The 17,456-nt window shown below is 40.6% G+C and overlaps 1 protein-coding gene across 9 annotated transcripts in view; it reads left to right on the plus strand.

Moving 5' to 3' along the window:
• ERICH2 (glutamate rich 2) overlaps nt 12,644–17,456 on the plus strand; it is a 32,810-nt gene continuing 27,997 nt past the window's right edge. For 2 of the 9 annotated variants that reach the window (XM_021075354.1, XM_021075356.1), the window contains exon 1: nt 12,646–12,972. The gene's annotated coding sequence lies outside the window, so the exon portion shown is untranslated. Of the gene's footprint in view, nt 12,973–17,456 lie in introns of all 9 variants that reach the window. The other 7 variants (XM_005671948.3, XM_005671953.3, XM_005671945.3 and 4 more) reach the window with 6 other exon arrangements.

Consider the following 17,456-nt stretch of genomic DNA (forward strand, 5'->3'; position numbering starts at 1 on the left):
GCGTCATGCCTGTCTCCCAGTTTCTCATGGCTCCAGCCATCCTGAGCATTCCTTGGCTTGTGGCTTCATCACTCCAATTTTTGCCTCCATCTCCCCATGGCCATCTTTGCGTGTGTGTGTGTGTGTGTACGCACGCGCGCATCTGTGTGCAAATTTCCTCCTATAAGGACACCAGTCATATTGGATTGAGGGCCGACCCTCCTTCAGCATGTCCTGCTTTTTTTTTTTTTTTTGTCTTTTGAGGGCTGCACCTGCAGCATATGGAGGTTCCCAGGCTAGGGGTTGAATGGGAGCTGTAGCTGCGGCCTACACCACAGCCACAGCAACGCCTTCGGAGAGCCAGGAAAGGAGAAATACTGGCTTGGGGTTTTATCGTGATGAGGGGATGTGAGGAGATGGGGTGGATGTGATAGGGATGGAGTAGGCACAGGTAGTTTTAGAAGTCCCAATAAAGGACTACAGATAACAAGGGAAACTTAGGGGACACTGGGAGATCACCATAAGTAAATAAATTGCTCAAAAAAGCCATCAAGCTTGCTTGACTAGTGGAAGTGTGAGAATTGCCTCAGGTCGTTGGGTAAGGGGTGGGATGAGGCCTGCATTCAGATTCAGACCAAGGGCAGGAGTTTGAGGACCAACCACCCTTCTGCTGATTTGAATACAGAACTTACCAGATTCCAAGGAGGAGCTGCTATTCCCAGAAATGAAGAGACAGGTTTTTCCAACCCCCATTCCCCTTGGAGGACAAAACCATAGCCCACTGGATCCTCAGAGCAGAGCTTCCTTGCCTGTCCACTTTTATCTCTCACAAGTGCCCTATCCTAATAAATCTAATTCTTGCCCGTCACTTTGTCTCTCGCTGAATTCCTTCTGCGCAGAGACATGAAGAATCTGAACCTCAGTGAGTCCAGACACAGTGTGAGTGATTTTAATTTAAAACCATGGATTCAAGTCCCAATCTGGGTCTAGGCTGTGTTTGAGTCCTGGCATGTGGGTTCAAGTCCCAATCTGTGTCCTGGCTTGGTTCAGGCTGTTTGTGCTGTCAGTTTCAGATGTAGGGGTTCCTAGTATGAGTAGGGGCTTGTGTGGTTTGCATCTCTTGCCAGCACCAAAGGAGAGAACACTCAGGCTTTCTTAGCAGCTTGCCCAGGTGTAGGGCAGGTCCACCGTGTCTGCAATCTACACCACAGCTCACAGTAACTCCAGATCCTTAACCCACTGAGCGAGGCCAGGAATTGAACCTGCATCCTCATGGATACTAGTAAGATTCATTTTCACTGAGCCATGACCAGAACTCCAAGCATGGCCTCCTTTTAACCTAGACCCTATTTCCAAATAAGGTGACATTCACAGGTTCCAGGTGGGCATGACTTTTGGGAGAAGTGGGGGACATGATTCAACCCAGTATAGCGCCTTATGTCATAGAGCTCACTCTGTCAAATCTTACCTATTATCGTGCTTTCTACAATATACCAAAATTCATGAAATAATGGCAACAAAAAATGCTTACCCACTCTTAAAAATTTTAATTTGAAAATGGAGTTTCAAATCATTTTCTTGACTTTCTACATTTTAAGAAAATTGTAGAAAACTCAAAACAAAGGATTGTTGTTATCTTATCCAAATAAAAACTAGCCTTTGCTCATCTTCTGCAGATTCAGTGGAGAGTGCAAATGTAAATCTTGACAAATTCTATTCAGTCTATAAACTTCTGTAATGTGGACTTGATAATAGCAGAGCTGCAAGTCAAAATGAATTTACGTTTGACTGCATTCAGTTTTACTACTACATGAAAGAAAAAAATGGATGTTTTTAAGGCTCTAGGCAGTTCAGGGCAATATTATTGGAAAAGAAAACAGAAAGGTTAAAAATAACCTACTACATCATGAGATAGAAGAAAACTTTTTTTTTATTAAATACAGATAACATCTGTATAATTAGTACTTTGTATTTATGTTCTTTTAAAATATGTTTACAAATCTTAAGAATATTCAATAACAAGGCCTATAAAATTTAAATATCCAATATAGAGTTTTAAAACATAAATTGCTATATCAAAGAAGAATTATAAAAACATTAGTTATATTGGCTTAATTAGTCCTACTACTAATTACTTCTAATTACTACTGCTATCTAGTCCTGTTATTGTTTATTTAAATAATAGCATTTATATTTAAGTGCATATATTGTTCTCTAGCATTATCCTTTGGAGAATAATAAAGATTTCAAATAAAAATTAGAGCTCCTTTCATTTCATTAGTTTAATGAAGCTAAACTATTAACTATTAGTTTAACGAGGTTGAAATGTATAGCCAGCTGGAAAAAAAATTTTTGAATCTAGCAACCACTTTTTTTAAATAGGAGGTAGACAGTACTTAACGTTTTAGAAGATGAGGATTAAGTGCAATTGAAATAAATATTTCACGATATGATTTAATAAAATAGGATTCTGAAGGAAATCACATAAAAGTTTTATCTGTAGTTTTTATCTAATGCATCTATTAAAAATTAGTAGTCCCAGGAGTTCCCATCATGGCTCAGTGGTTAACGAACCCAACTAGCATCCCTGAGGACTGGGGTTTGATCCCTGGTCTCTATCAGTAGGTTAAGGATCTGACATTGCCATAAGCTAGGGTGTAGGTCACAGACGTGGCTCAGATCTGGCGTTGCTATGGCTGTCGCGTAGGCCAGTGGCTACAGCTCTGATTCGACCCTAGCCTGGGAATCTCCATATGCCACCAGTGAGGCCCCAAAAGATGAAAAGACAAAAAAAAAGTAAAAAATAATAAATAAAAATTAGCAGTCCCAGAAATCATTCCACTTATACTGTAAATAATCAGTGTTATTAATTTACACTGATCTGCTGCTCAAATTTTTTCTTTCTAGCTAATGTCATGGCCCTAAGAATGAATTCCGAGAGTAGTTAAAGAGATTTGCCAATATTTAAATACATTTTTAAAAACTTTATTGAATTATAGTTGATTTACAATGTCATATTAATTTCAGCTATACAACAAAGTAATGCAATTATATATACATTTATATATTTTTTCATATTATTTTCCATTGTGGTTTATCACAGGATATTAAATACGTTTCAAAAGCCATTTTTAGCATTCAGTATTTTTCACCAATCCTTTTTGTTCTCCTGGACTTACCCCAAGGCTACTCTATGATCTTGACAATAGACTGGGGGTGGAAGCGACTAGGTCTTTCAACAAAAACTGTCATCACTTCCACCACCTCACTCCATGATGAATCACTGAAAACATTTCAGTGTGGGTCAAAACAACCTATTTCTAACACTGGTTTCAGTTTAACTGAAAAATACTTAGAACAGAGGAAGACAGATCATCATGTTTATGAGGACTCGATCTATCACAAAAAGTCACTACCCTTTGGCTTGGCCTAGGAGGCGAACAGCATGGGGACCACCTCTGAGACTTGAGTTGGGTGAGAGGTAGCCTTTCTTTTGTAAAGCGAGAGGAGAAGCAGAAATCTGTTAGGAAGGATAGATGTTGAGGATCCAGGAGCAGATTCCCTTAACTATTTTCTTCTTGGAAAGCAAGCACAGTTTGAAGACCACTGGAGAGCAGATGGACTAAGGCTATGTGTCAGGATGGTAGGGCAGCACTGAGGACCCCCTTGAGGTTATCCATAATGAATTTAAAATGCAACTGGTCATGTGTTTTCCATTAGCCACAGTCTGCTGGGCTGATACCAGCAGGAAGAAGGTAGAGAACTGGATTTAACCATGGTGGTGGATTTAACCAGGCAAGCAGTTTTGAGAATTTAAAGATGTGATGCAGCACAATGAACAACAGAAACAGAAAAAAAAAAGATTGTTCAAAAAAGGAAATGTAATCATGGTGCACAGTCGTATATTTCTATACAGATTTTAGCTCTTGCCTCATCATACTCTCGAAGGCCTGTCTATCTGTTGGTTACCTCTCCACCCCCATCCTCTTTGTTGTAGATTTAAAGCCTTTTTATTCTCATATTATATTAATACAAGCATTGGCAGGAAGAGGTGATGTGCCACCTAGTTGGTCATCTTGAGCAAAAAGTTCTCAGATTACATTCTAAAAGATCACTCTAGCTCTTGGAGGATGGATTTGGTAAAGTAGAGAAGAGTGGGTATGGTGGCCTTAGGAGACTATGGCAGTAATTCAATTAAAGGGTGCTGGTATCTTGGTTTAACGAGGTAGAATTGGAAATGGGAAAAAGTACATGGTGTGGAGAATTATTCAGGATATAAAATTGACATGACTTAGTTCTGGAATGAAAATGGGGAATGAAAAAGAAGTATTTGTCCAGGCTTCTTGCTCATGGCTTATACTGATGAAGATGAGAAACACTGAAAGAGGACAACATTTATGGAGGAAAATCATTCCTATACTTTTGAGCTCTTGAGCTTAAAATATCCTTGGTATACCCATGTGAAAAGGTCAAGGAGGCACATGCTGTGTGAGTTTAGAGGTGAGGTCTGAGAAGAGCACATGTATCAGGGAGTTGTGATAGTGTGATCCATGGACAATGAGCTAATTGAATGGATGAACTTTGTTATGAAACATGAATATAGGGTAAGATGTGAAAAGGGTTCTAATACATTGTGAAAAAAAAAACTGGCCACATATTCTTCTCATCCTGGCTTGCATGACTTTGCCATGTGATTTTGTCTGCCATTAAAAGGTGTAGTTTATTTCTCTAGATCCCTTAAGTCTGGACCAGACTTGTGACTTGTTTCAACTAATAGAAAAGAGGAAAGTAATGTGGGAATCTGTGCCTAGGTATCAAAAGACCTCGCAGCTTTCATTCTTGCCCTTGAAATTGCCGTGTTAAGCTTTTTTTTTTTTTTTTTTTTTTTTTTTTTAAGGGCATATGGAAGTTCCCAAGCTAGGGGTCGAATCAGAGCTGCAACTGCTGGCCTACACCACAGCCACAGCAATGCCAGATCCAAGCAGCGACTGTGACCTACACCACAGCTCACGGCAACACCAAATCCTTAACCCCCTTATCGAGGCCAGGGCTTGAGCCCATGTCCTCACGGATGCTAGTCAGGTTCATTACCACTGAGCCACAATGGGAACTCCCTTTGTTGGGCCTCAATGAGCTTTCTTGTGGGTAAGTGACAATGAGAAAGAGATTCATGTAGCAGCCATCACTAAGCACCACACATGAGTGTACAGTTAGATCTTCCAGGCCTCCGTTTGCTCCCAGGTGACTATGGCTGCATTGAGTTACCACAGGCAAGAGCAGCAGAACCCCTCCTCCAAGCCAAACCCAATTTGCTGATCCACAGACTCATGAACAAATGAAATATTTGCCATGGTTAAGCCACTAAATTATGAAGTGGTTTGTTACGCAGCAAGAGACTGATGCTGGAGTCCAGGAAGGGTCTTGAAAAACTCTAATATTTAAATTTCATGTAGAGAAACAAAACCTGGCCAAAAAAAAAAAAAAAAAAAAAAAAAAGCTAGAGAGAGGACGAAAATCAGGAAGGTATAGTGTGACAGCAACAAGGAACAGACCCACAGAAACCAAGAAGTGTTCTGTCAATGAGGGAATACCAACAGTGTCCGATATGGCTGAAAGGTCAAATAAGAGGAAATGAAAAATTCCTATTGGATTTAATGACAAGAAGGTTGTGATCACTCAGTGACATTTAGGGCAAAGGGAAAATTGATAAGTTCAGTTTTAGACGAAGTTTGAGGTGCTTCTGGGATATTTAAGTGTACCTGTTCAGCATGTAGTCCGATTAAATGAGCCTGAAGCCCCGTGGAAAGTTTAGGGCTAGTCAGCATATAGGTGATAAAGCCATTAGTGCCAATGAGCTCACCAGGGAGTTGGTGTGGGCTGGGATGGGGAGGGGATCCTGGGGTGCACCAAGGGTTTTAGAGGGTCCGTGTGTTAGAAACCCATGAATTAGGAGAACTGGGAGAAAGAGGTGCATGAAAGCTAAAAGACGAGTGTTTCAAAAGTAACTGCGTCAAATGTAGCCTCTGCTCTGGGAAGGCAGGAACCAGAAGGTGTCCCATTGAATCTGGCACCTTTTGCTAGCGCAGTTTCAGCAAAACTGGGTGATGACAGAATTAGAAGATGGATGCTGACTGGTATAAAGAGAATTGCACAGAGAGAAGAGGGAAAGAGGGCACTTTGCAAGGGCCAAGTGTTTTGTTTTCCATTCATTTTGTTTTGTTTTAAGGCTGTTTGACTTAAGTGTGTTTATTAACTGAGAGGAAAAAAGCAGGAAAAAAAAAAAAAAAAGGAGGGTTACACGCTAACAATACTTTTTCCCAGCTTATGTTTTTCCCGCTTTCATGAAAAATCCTTCCACTCATATTTAGTTTTTACAATATCACTCTTCCTTTCCATGTATTGTTGATTAAAAATCCCAAATTTGTTTGCTCTTTCCATTAGAATTTTAGGTTAGCTGACTTCAAATTAAGTTGGGGAGGAAAGACATTTTTCTAACTTGAAGCTATCTTCCAAATCACAGAGGAAGCATTCAGGATGCTAAGACTTCCCAAATAACACTTTGAAAAGAAATTTCCCAGTCAAACAAATTTGAGAAAGGCTATATATTTAAAATCTCCCTCTGAGAGACTGACAACATATATTAGCATAGTAAAACCTTTGAGATTTCCTGAATTAAGCAAGACAAAAACAAAAGCAAAGCAACAACAAAACCCCTGTTAAAAACAAAACAAAACAAAACAAAAAAACAAACAAACAAAAAACCCTAATTTCCTTAGGGAATGTTTTTTTTCCTCTGGATGTTATTAACATACCAAAAGAATTTCCTCTTAAACTGGTTTTTAACACCAGTTTAGGAAACCCTGCTAGAGCAAATTGATTCTACCTAAATTCTGTGGATTCCTATAAGGTTTTACCATAGGGAAGCTCTTCAGCTTACCTCTCCGTTTAGGGACTCATGTTATCTCAGGGACTTGAAGCCCTCCCTAGACTACCTAGAGTGACCAATGGTGGAGACATCACCTTGGGGACCCCTTTGTAACACGAGGGTAGGAGGTGGAATTAGCAGAAGTTTGGACTGGGGCTAAAGATGGTCCAGGAGAGGTCAGCAAAAGCCAACATCTCCAAGGCTAACAAAGTTTCCCACTCGGCCAAAGGATTCGTAATTTATTAGAAACCTTCCTAGAAGGCTGTGAATTGAAGGCAGGCTCAAAGTGCTTCTTTACATGTCTGGAGGAAACAGTCAACTAAACTACAACGCTTTTAAATTAAGACATACACGTGGAGATGGTAACATATTTGGAAGTTCTGATAGAATCAAGAAGAATCAGGATATTAAGCTCATGGAAATGGGCTGATCCACAGTATGGATTGAAAGAAGGAACTCTGTGGAGTACAGATTTGTCCTGGTGGCCTGTGCTGTCTCCAGCATGACAGAGAACAATAGGACTCAGGTTGGTTCCACGGACTGATGGAGGGTAGCCAACCTTTCCCTCCTCTCTTATTAAAGTAATTAAATACGAACAACTTTTAAAAATTGCTATTTCACCTGTATACTAATATTTCAATTCATCTACACAACAAGAACTGGAAGACAATCAACATTTACATAAGACCTAAAAAAACAATGTTTTGGCTCCAGGCTCCCTCTACTGTCACTGCAATAATAAACAAACCTTTTACAGCACCTTTTGACTAGATTCCAACACTTAGGAAAGTCAAAGCAAACACCATCTTGGGCAATAATAAAGGATATCCTTAGGGTGATAATCAGGAAGTTCACTATTTGGAAAAAGTTGAAAAATTATATACTAGTTAATGAAATATTTACATAGACAAAACTGTGTAAAATTGTTATTAACTGACCATTTTCAATCCACAGATGGCAATTTTGTATGGTTCAACCTTATATATGAATGTTTTAATTGTCAAGAAATGGTAGGGTGTGTGTTTGTGTGTGTCTTTTGGGTGTGATTATTACCCTTAATAATCTCTATAATGGAATTCCCTAAATACATCAGTTAACTTACATGTTTCTTGACCAAAACTGCAGAATATGTTAAATACAGTATCTTATAGAAATGTATATATATTAAAACAGGTTTAGAGGAAAGATGTCTGTCTTCAGGTAAAAAGTTAAAAAGTTTAAAAGTATGAAGATACAAAATGTTTCACACAGGAAGGTAAGTGAGAGAAATGTAGAAAAGTCTTATGTTTACAAGAGGAAAGCTGGAAATAAAATAGTTAACATTTTAACTGTGAGAGGAGGAAGTAGGGCAATTTGCATATACTTCAAACAGTCTCACACTATTGAGAAAACCTGCAAATCCTGGAAAGAATTAGAGGAAAAAGCCAAAGTCAATACACTTCAAATACCCTTGATGTTTCAGTCACTAACAAGAAAGCATCTTCTGGGTAAGTTCACACTTTGCACAAAATAAATATTAATTCGGTTGTTGGTAATTTTCCAAAAAGTTAATATTTTACAGTTCAGAATTTTATTCCTTAAGTTTGCCTTTGAAGCTGGAAAATTGCTTTTTGAAGTTGTGTTTTCATAATCCTAGGAATTCAGTCTAAGAATGAGAGATGCCATTAAAGATTTATTTACAAAGATGTTCATCAAAACCTTATTTTTATAGTTACTGTTCACCACGTAAATCATATGCCTAACAGAATGTCTAATAGAAAGTAAGCACTCAATAATCTTGAAAGAAGGAATTACAGGAGAAGGGTTGGAAATTTCCAAATTGGAGACTGATTCAATAAATTATGGATAAATTGTGGTTTATACATATTATAAAATATATGCCCACTAAAAATGTTTTTGAAGACTTATTAGAGACATTGGGGAAACATTAAGACACCAGAGAGAATGTTAAGCAAAAAACGATGCTAGCAATGCATACACTAATACAAATTTTATTCACACATCCATGCACACAAAAAGGCTAGAAGGAAAAATAAAATTATTGACCGAAGTGGTTTTTATTTTTTTCTTTGTGTTTCTCTGTGTGTTGCAGATTGTCTATCATGAGCATGTATTACTTTTGTAATCAGAAAAACACTAAGGAGTCCCCATCGTGGCTCAGCAGTAATGAAGCCAACAAATATCCATGAGGATGCAGGTTCAATCCCTGGCCTCGCTCAGTGGGTTAGGGATCTGGCGTTGCCATGAGCTGTGGTATAGGTCACAGATGCAGCTTGGATCCTGCGTTGCTGTGGCTATGGCACAGACAGGCAGCTGAAGCTCCAGTTCAAACCCTAGCCTGGGAACTTCCATATGCTGCAGGTTTGGCCCTTAAAAAAAAGACAAGAAAAAAAAGGGCGGGGGGGGGGGGGGAGACACCAAATGTTAAAAAAAAACTTTTAGAATGCTCTGCTAACAATTAGATCTGTAATAAAAAAAAAAAAAATTTAGCCATTAAAAACCCTGGAGTTTGTAATTCCCATTGTGGCTTAGTATGCTGCAGGTATAGCCCTAAAGAGGAGGGTAATGGAGTTTATGAAACAGTTGTTGTGGGGGGATTCAATATTTGTATAAATGCGTTTGGCTTTCCCCTTCACTTTGTTAAAATAAACCCTTACCAGACTTTTTTTTTTTTTTTTTTTTTTTTTTTGCTCAATTTATTCAGTGGCATGAATGCCCCCAGTTAGAGCTAAACTGGGCTCTACCTTTGAATATAACACCAAAAAATAACTTCTATATAAAAGGTATAGAGGTAGGTGAATTAACTTTTTTATTTTTAGCTTACCATCCTTTTATTCACTGTTTTTGTTTTTTGTCTTTTCTAGGGCCTCACCCTCAGCATATGGAGGTTCCCAGGCTAGGGGTCAAATCGGAGCTATAGCCGCCGGCCTACACCACAGCCACAGCAATGTGGGATCCAAGCCGTGTCTGTGACCTACACCACAGCTCACGGCAACACCAGATCCTTAACCCACTGAGCAAAGCCAGGGATCAAACCTGCAACCTCATGGTTCCTAGTCAGATTTGTTAACCACTGAGCCATGACAGGAACTCCTATTCACTGTTAAAATACATCACTTATGTCCACACTGCTTGGTCCTCTGTCTGCAGGTGTGAAGCTCCAAGGTATCCAAAAGTCTAGGGCCAGAGAACTAGCCAAATTCACTCAGTGTTGGAGGAACAGTGACATAGAAACCTGCAATTGTACACCAGTAGTGAAGGACAGGATCTCCCTCTCAGCCTCTCCCTCTCTCATGATTTCTTTTTTTTCCTTCTAGTTTTATTGGGATATAAGTGGCATACAGCACTGTAAAAATTTAGGGAGTACAGCATAATGATTTCACTTACATATAGCATGAAATGATCACCATAGTAAGTATAGTGAACATTCATCCTCTCACGAAGATACAACATTTTTAAAAAAGAAAAAATATTTTAGGTGAGTTATGTCTAAAGTTATGCACACAAGATGAAATGTAATGTTTTATTTTTTAATGAGAGAGACATAAAATAATCGACATGAGTTCAAACAGGCCCTGGGCCAGGCATTTACCTAATGATCTGTAATCCCTGGAAACAGGGAATTTTATTCATAAACATAGTATTATAGTAGGAGGAATAATAATAGCTAAGCGTTATTGATTAATTGTCATGTGCCAGGCTTTGTGTCAGGGACTTATTTTCTCCCAATTCATGCTCTGAGCTACCTTGGCAAGTAGTGTTATCATCCCCACTTTGCACTTAAAGACCCCGAGGCCCAAAGTGGAAGCCACATCTATTTAACCACTCTTGCATGTGGAGAAAACAATGTTATTCTCCAAGATCATTAAACCATTTTTGCCCCTTCTTTCAGGAACAATAAATACTGAAAACACTGCATTCTGTAAATGGACTTGAGCTCTTCCGTTGCAAGGAAGAGGAGTAAGAAGAGAACTAGGCAAATTCATCAAAACTAATGTTTTAAAAGGGATCGATCAGGAGTCCCCTGGCTCTGCAGTTTAAGAATCTGGCATTGTTACTTACTACTGTGGCTTGGGTCTGCTGCAGTTGCGCAGGCTCCATCCCTGACTGGGGAACTTCTGCATGTTGTGGGTGTGGCCATAAATAAATAAATAAATAAATAAATTGTATTGATTAAGAAATATAATGAATTTTCCTTTGTTTTTACTGAAAAAAAAAATTCTTCAATCAAACTTAAGACACTGGGTGTTGCTAAAATACAGGAGGTAGTGGTTTCCTATGTCCTTATCAAGCTAGGGATGTATTTATCAATGACTTCATTGAACTCTTTAGAAAAACTTCCATTCTGCCTTTTTTCCTTTGCCTCTTTCCTACTATCCAGGGCTCCTAGGAGATTTAGAGTGAATGTGAACAGATGATTAAGAGAAATAATGTGAGAAAAATGAATGTGTACATGTATGTGTAACTGGGTCACCATGCTGTACTGGAGAAAAAAAAAATTGTACTGGGGAAATAACAATTAAAAAAAATTTGCCATCTCAAAAAAAAAAAAAAAAAAAAAAAAACCCAGAATGTCTGCATACTCCTGGTTCCTGAAATGGCCCACTTATTTCCATTTTTAAGCATCTCTACATGTCACAACTCTATATACTTTATGTCATTGGAAGCTTACAACCATTTACCAAGGGGCATATTCCCAGAGGGCACCTAAGAGGTTAAAGAGTGACTATACCTCATATCATATGGCTGCTTGGTGAAATTCAAATCCACATTTGATTCCAACAAACGGGCCTCCTTTATAACACGTTGCCTAGGAGTTCCCGTCGTGGCTCAGTGGTTAACAAATCCTACCAGGAACCATGAGGTTGTGGGTTCGATCCCTGGCTCAGTGGGTTAAGGATCCGGAGTTGCCGTGAGCTGTGGTGTAGGTCACAGACGCGGCTAGGATCTGTCGTTGCTGTGGCTGCGGTGTAGGCCGGCAGTTAGACCCCTAGCCTGGGAACCTCCATATGCCACAGGAGTGGCCCTAGAAAAGGCAAAAAGACCAAAAAATAAAAAATAAAAATAATTAAAAAATAAAACACGTTGCCTAACAGCAAACACATCCTAGTGATTCCCTTCAACCAAAGTGGAGAAAAACAACCAATTCCTTTTTAGAAGGCTGAGAGACAATTAGAATTTTCTAATAGAAATTCTCGTCCACCCCCTCTGTAACCAAAGCAGTTATTTAAGTGCTAAAACCTTCCGCTTAAATATCAATTTAACATTCCAGGACTTGGCCCCCAATAGTGGGAGATGAGGGTCCCTGCTTCTAATCATTCCAATCTGATCTCTGGGAAAACTTGCATCCAGAGACCCCCAAGAAACCCATAATCTTCTGTGGGTGACCCAAGTTTAGGGGACCACGTCCTGCAGAGGGCATTTGTTCTTCCACTTCCAGGGACAATTCTCTCAAGACATCTTTTACTCCATGTTTAAAACACTAATGCGGCCATTCCCGGCTCTCCCCGCCAAGGACAGGATCAGATAAGGACAATGAAATTCCAATCCCCTTCCATCCTGCCCTTCTCTAAGTAACTGATGCACGTGCAGACTCTCAAATGAGAGACGCTAACCCTTCCAACCGCCAGGCTCTCTCGCGCCTGGCTTGATGGCTGCACACCTTCCAAGACTCCAGGATCATGCTCCGCCCCCTCCTGCCGCGCCTCTCAGCCCCGCCTCTCTGGCCAGTCCCGGGCTCGCCCCGCCCCTTCCTCCTCTCCCCCTCCGCCGGGTCCCAGGCTCCAGCTTCACGCAGTCTCGTCTCCTTGGCGACGCGGCGTCCATGGCTCCTATGCCCCAAAACCGGGCGGGTAGTGAGCGGAGCTAGCTTTCTCTGTTAGACCTTCCGAGAGCCACAGACGGGTAAGAGACGACGCACTGACCACGGTTGCCCTCTCCCCCGCGAGCAACCTGACCCAGCCCTCACTTTGGAGTCCCCCAGGCCCGGCGCCTGAACCCACAAACTTTTTACCCACACCAGGTTGGGGTTCTGGGGCCCCACCGCAGCGGAGGCGGCGCCCGAGAAGGTAGGATCCGCGCGGCTGAGGTGCACCTCGTACTTGGCTTCCTCCTCTGGCTGCATTCGGGCACTGAGAAAGGATATTTGTGTCTATGCGGGCAGTTCTGACAGGTGTATCTACACCACCTTTTTCTGTCCTACCATTTCACACGTGCCAACGCCCTCCCCCCACCCCTGCCAAGAAACAATAAAAATAGCCAAGTTCCATCCAGGGCTTCCAGCTACTTCCTTTCGGTCCTCTGCACCCCCTCCCCTTTCTTTTGCTGTTTTGGGGGAGAGGAACAGCTTAATGGCCAATAGGGAGCACTCAGCTGGCCGTAATTAATAGGTCATTACTCGCTAGACGACTTGCTTGGCCATAAACATTTCCGTGAATTTGAACAAATCATTTAACCTCCCCGCCTTGTTTTCATCTTCTGTAATATGAGGGCCTTGGACAATGGATCACTTCTAAAATCTAGTTTTCAGCCTTCTCTGAAATGAATGAAATTGACCTGAGATTTTCAATTGACTTGTTTTCTTTTGACTATTTACTCTACACTGTGCACCTGTAGCAGTTAAATTAACCCGTGACAAAATTGCAAACTGATCATCTGGCTTCCAAGAGGGCAGAGGTGAATTTGGTGACTGTTTTTACCCCAAGAGACCCCTGGAAGTTGCTTTTGAAAAGACACCGAAAATGTCTTTTGATTTGTTTCGTTCTCCTAAAAACTAAATACAATGATCCCCAAATCCATCTTGTTAATTTTTTTTCTAATTGAAGTTTTTTGTTTGTTTTATCTCAGGACAAACAATAGCACCGCTCTTTAAATGTTAAGAGTTTAACCAGAGCTGAATTCCAACACTTTCGTGGGGGTTCCACTTTACTGCTCCAGAATTCCAGAGCTTCCCACCTCCACATTCACCACCCCCATTTGAGCTCAATCTTAGTGTTTTCTCCCCCTTCATTGCCCCATCCAGGCCCAATTGTGCACTTAGAACTGACTTCCTTAGAGTTCAGGTTCAGCACTGTCCTTGCTAGGCTGTAGGTAATAACAATAGTAATAGAAGAGTTGGGAGTAATTATAATTGAAGTAGGATATCAGTGCTGTAATTATTTATTGTTAGCTATTTATATTAACCCCCCACAATAACTCTGCTGCAAAACTAGCTGAACTAATAAAGCTGTTGGCTGGGTTTTTAGTTGTGGAGAGAGTCAATTTTTCCTTAACGGCCAGAGCTCTATAAAACTGAAGAGTTGCTGGGAGCCATGTTTTGCATCATGTGTAGCAAATCTGTCTGCAATCAGAGGGAAGAATGAGACCCACATGCAGGGAGAAGCAGAGATGAGCAAGGGAAAACTCCCACCCAAGTCCTTCCCCCTCTCCCTGAAGAGGGCTATAGCCACTGTGTCCTGACTTCCTCACAGCTTGGGTATTCTGCTCTGGTATTCTGTGAGCCAGCAATTCCCTATTTGAGCCTAAGTTATCTTGAGCACAGTTGCTATAACTTGCCAGCAAGAGTCTAGGCTCCTGTAGCTGAGAAGCTAAGACCCAAGACCTTTCTTTTGGAAATGAGCCCATGATAACCCCCACCCTCCTGTTCCCTGAAGCCCAAAGTACATTTTCATTTACATAATACACAGAATATTTTCAAACATATAATCACATAATAATGTCTTTTCAAATCATTTTCTCACACATTTGTCTTCTGGTTAATACTACCTATCTTTCTACGTAAGGTTTTCAATTTTTTCCTTAAAAATGAATCTAGGAGTTTCCTTGTGGCACAACAAGTTAAGGACCTGGCGTTGTCACTGCAGTGGCCTGGATTCAATCCCAGGCCTGGGAACTTTCACATGCTGCGGGCCCAGCAAAAAAAATAAATAAATAAAAATCTGTATCTGCTTTTCCTTTTAATTATAAGAGCATTCTAAGCCAATTAAATTACTTTATATCATTCCAGTGGTCTTATTCAATCAGTAAATATATGAGTACCTTTAATGTGCACTCACACTCATGAGTGGCAGCTGGTTTCTGCTCTCCAGAAACTTCTGTACTGGTAGTGTGATCATTCCACCACTCTGTTCAAGGAAATGCATGCATTGCTTATGTGCATTGTGGATTCTTCTCCTCTAGCTGCTTCTTAAATGTTGGTATTTCCCAGGAGTCTATCCTTGGCCCTTTCTTATTCTACATAGGCCATGCCACCCATCCCCACGTTTTCAGTCTCTCTTATACATCGTCTTTTCTCTTGAGTTCTAACTATTTTCAGTGGAATAAAACACTTGATTTCAGATGACCTACAGGCGTCTCCAACTCAGAAATTCCAAAACATACTCGTTAACCCCCAGAATGGGCTCCTCTCCTGGTCCACATCCTGGTCATCCAAACTAGAACCATGAAAATCTTTTGTTCTCCCTCACTTCTGTGTCCGCTGACTCTCGGTCCACCTCTCTTTTTGTTCCAAGTGTACCTTCCCAGCTTTGTACATTGTTTCTTCCCCGGGCTAGGCTTTGACACACTTTTTCTGTAAAAGGCCAGATGATACGTATTTTAGGGTCTGTAGCCCATGCAGTCTTTGTCAAGAATTTTCAACTCTGCTGTTATAGATTGAAAGCTCCCGTTGAATGTACAAATAGATGAGCTTGTCTTTATTACCATAAAATATCATTTATAAGGTAGGCAGTGAGTCATATTTGGCCCATAGGTGGTGGTTGGCCAACCCCTCTTCTATACAATTGTAATAGTCTCTTAACTGGTCTTTCTACCTCCCGTTGCCTCTCGGGTTTACCCTCCACCAAATTTTTTTCTTCTAAGATAGATCTAATTGTATGATTGTTTTTCGAAGCTGTGTTTTGCTTTCCATTGCCTACTGGTTAAAATCCTTCACACATGCAATAACTTTTAAAATTTGACCGCACATACAAGAAGTAGGTGAAGGAAAAGAATCTGTCAAGGAACTGCATATTAGCAATATGGAGGCAGATAACTACAGAGCGATGGAATGACGTGCCACTAGGATAGGCTTCATCTGTTGCCGTTCTCTAACACACCACTGGACTATTCTTCCCACCTACTGACTTGATCTGACTTGGTTAAATAAATGCCATCTTCACGGTACAGCCTGATGCAGCCTTGCCTCCTTGCAGGTAAAACTGATCACTTCTCACTCCGTGCTCTCCTGGCCTATGTTTATTCTAGTGTTGTAGCACTTACTACTTAATAGCAAGTACATTAGCCTCTTTTGATTTCATGGAGGAGGAGCCATATGGGTCATCTTTTGATTCCCAATGACAAAACAACTCCAGCTTGTTTTGTCAAAAAGAGAAATCAACTGGCCCAGAGTAAAAGCAGAGGTTGAGCTAGAAACAGGGAGTCAAATATCATCAGGGATGTATCTATCTGTCTCTCTCCATCACTCCACTCCCTCAGTCCCTGTCCTTCTCCCTCCCTCCTCTTTTCATCTCTCATTCCTGATTCTTTTGTATATTTTGCTTCACTCTCAGGCCATTTTCTTCCTGAAACTTAGAACCATGGCTACTGGGAGCTCCACATTCATGTTCTCCTATCTTTGTGACAGTTCCACATGGAAAAATCTCAGAGAAAAGTTGTTGTAAACTTAGCTTGGATCACAGGCTCAACCCTTGGTCCAGCCACTGTGTTAGCTGGTGAATTACCATTTTGGGTCTGTCCTAGAACAGTGGCAGTATTCGGGAGGGCTGGATCTAGCAACCAGGTAAGAGGGATGAGCTGTAAGCAGATGATACCTTATTCTAGGGATATTTGTAGAAATTATAATTCCTGGGGGAATATAGCAAACCCAGAGAACAGGCCTCAGAACTGGACTCTGGAACTGGAAATTTGTCCAGGGACAGCTCTGTTGACACTGAATATTACATGAAACTTGGGAGTCAGCCTGACTGTTGAAAGACATCAGAAGAGTCTGGCTATGTACCAAGAACCAGTGGGTACACTTGGTAGAGACTCAAAGTGCTGATTAAATGAATCTCATGATAACACTAAACATAATGAGTCCTTATGAATCTACAAGGTGTACACTTATGTCCTGTCCTTTCTGGAAACCATGACCCCCAGTTTGAACAGGTAGCACTGAAGTAGCACAAGGCATAACCACTCACATGCCTATAAGAGGTGGATAAACAAAAACAGGGATACAGATGGTATTGCAAATTGGACACTGTATTTGTTTTTTAAAAAATATAGATAATACATTTATCCTATTCAAAGTTCAAGAGATAGAGTGAACATAAAGTACAAAACTCCCTCCCACCTGAGTCCTGCAAGCCATCCCTTTTTCTCCCCAGAGTCAACCAATATTATCAGTTTCTTTTTTGAGATTTATTTTTATATATTAATAGTCATTTGAAAAATATATATTATCTGTGCAATGGCTTACCTTGTTCCGCTCAATTATCCATCTTTATTTTAACTTTACCAGTGTTCTCAATTACTCTGCTTTTTCCCTAGAGTCAGTCACCTTTCTAAGAAA

Source organism: Sus scrofa, chromosome 15 (genome assembly GCF_000003025.6).
Source record: "Sus scrofa isolate TJ Tabasco breed Duroc chromosome 15, Sscrofa11.1, whole genome shotgun sequence".
NCBI classification, from domain to species: Eukaryota; Metazoa; Chordata; class Mammalia; order Artiodactyla; family Suidae; genus Sus; species Sus scrofa.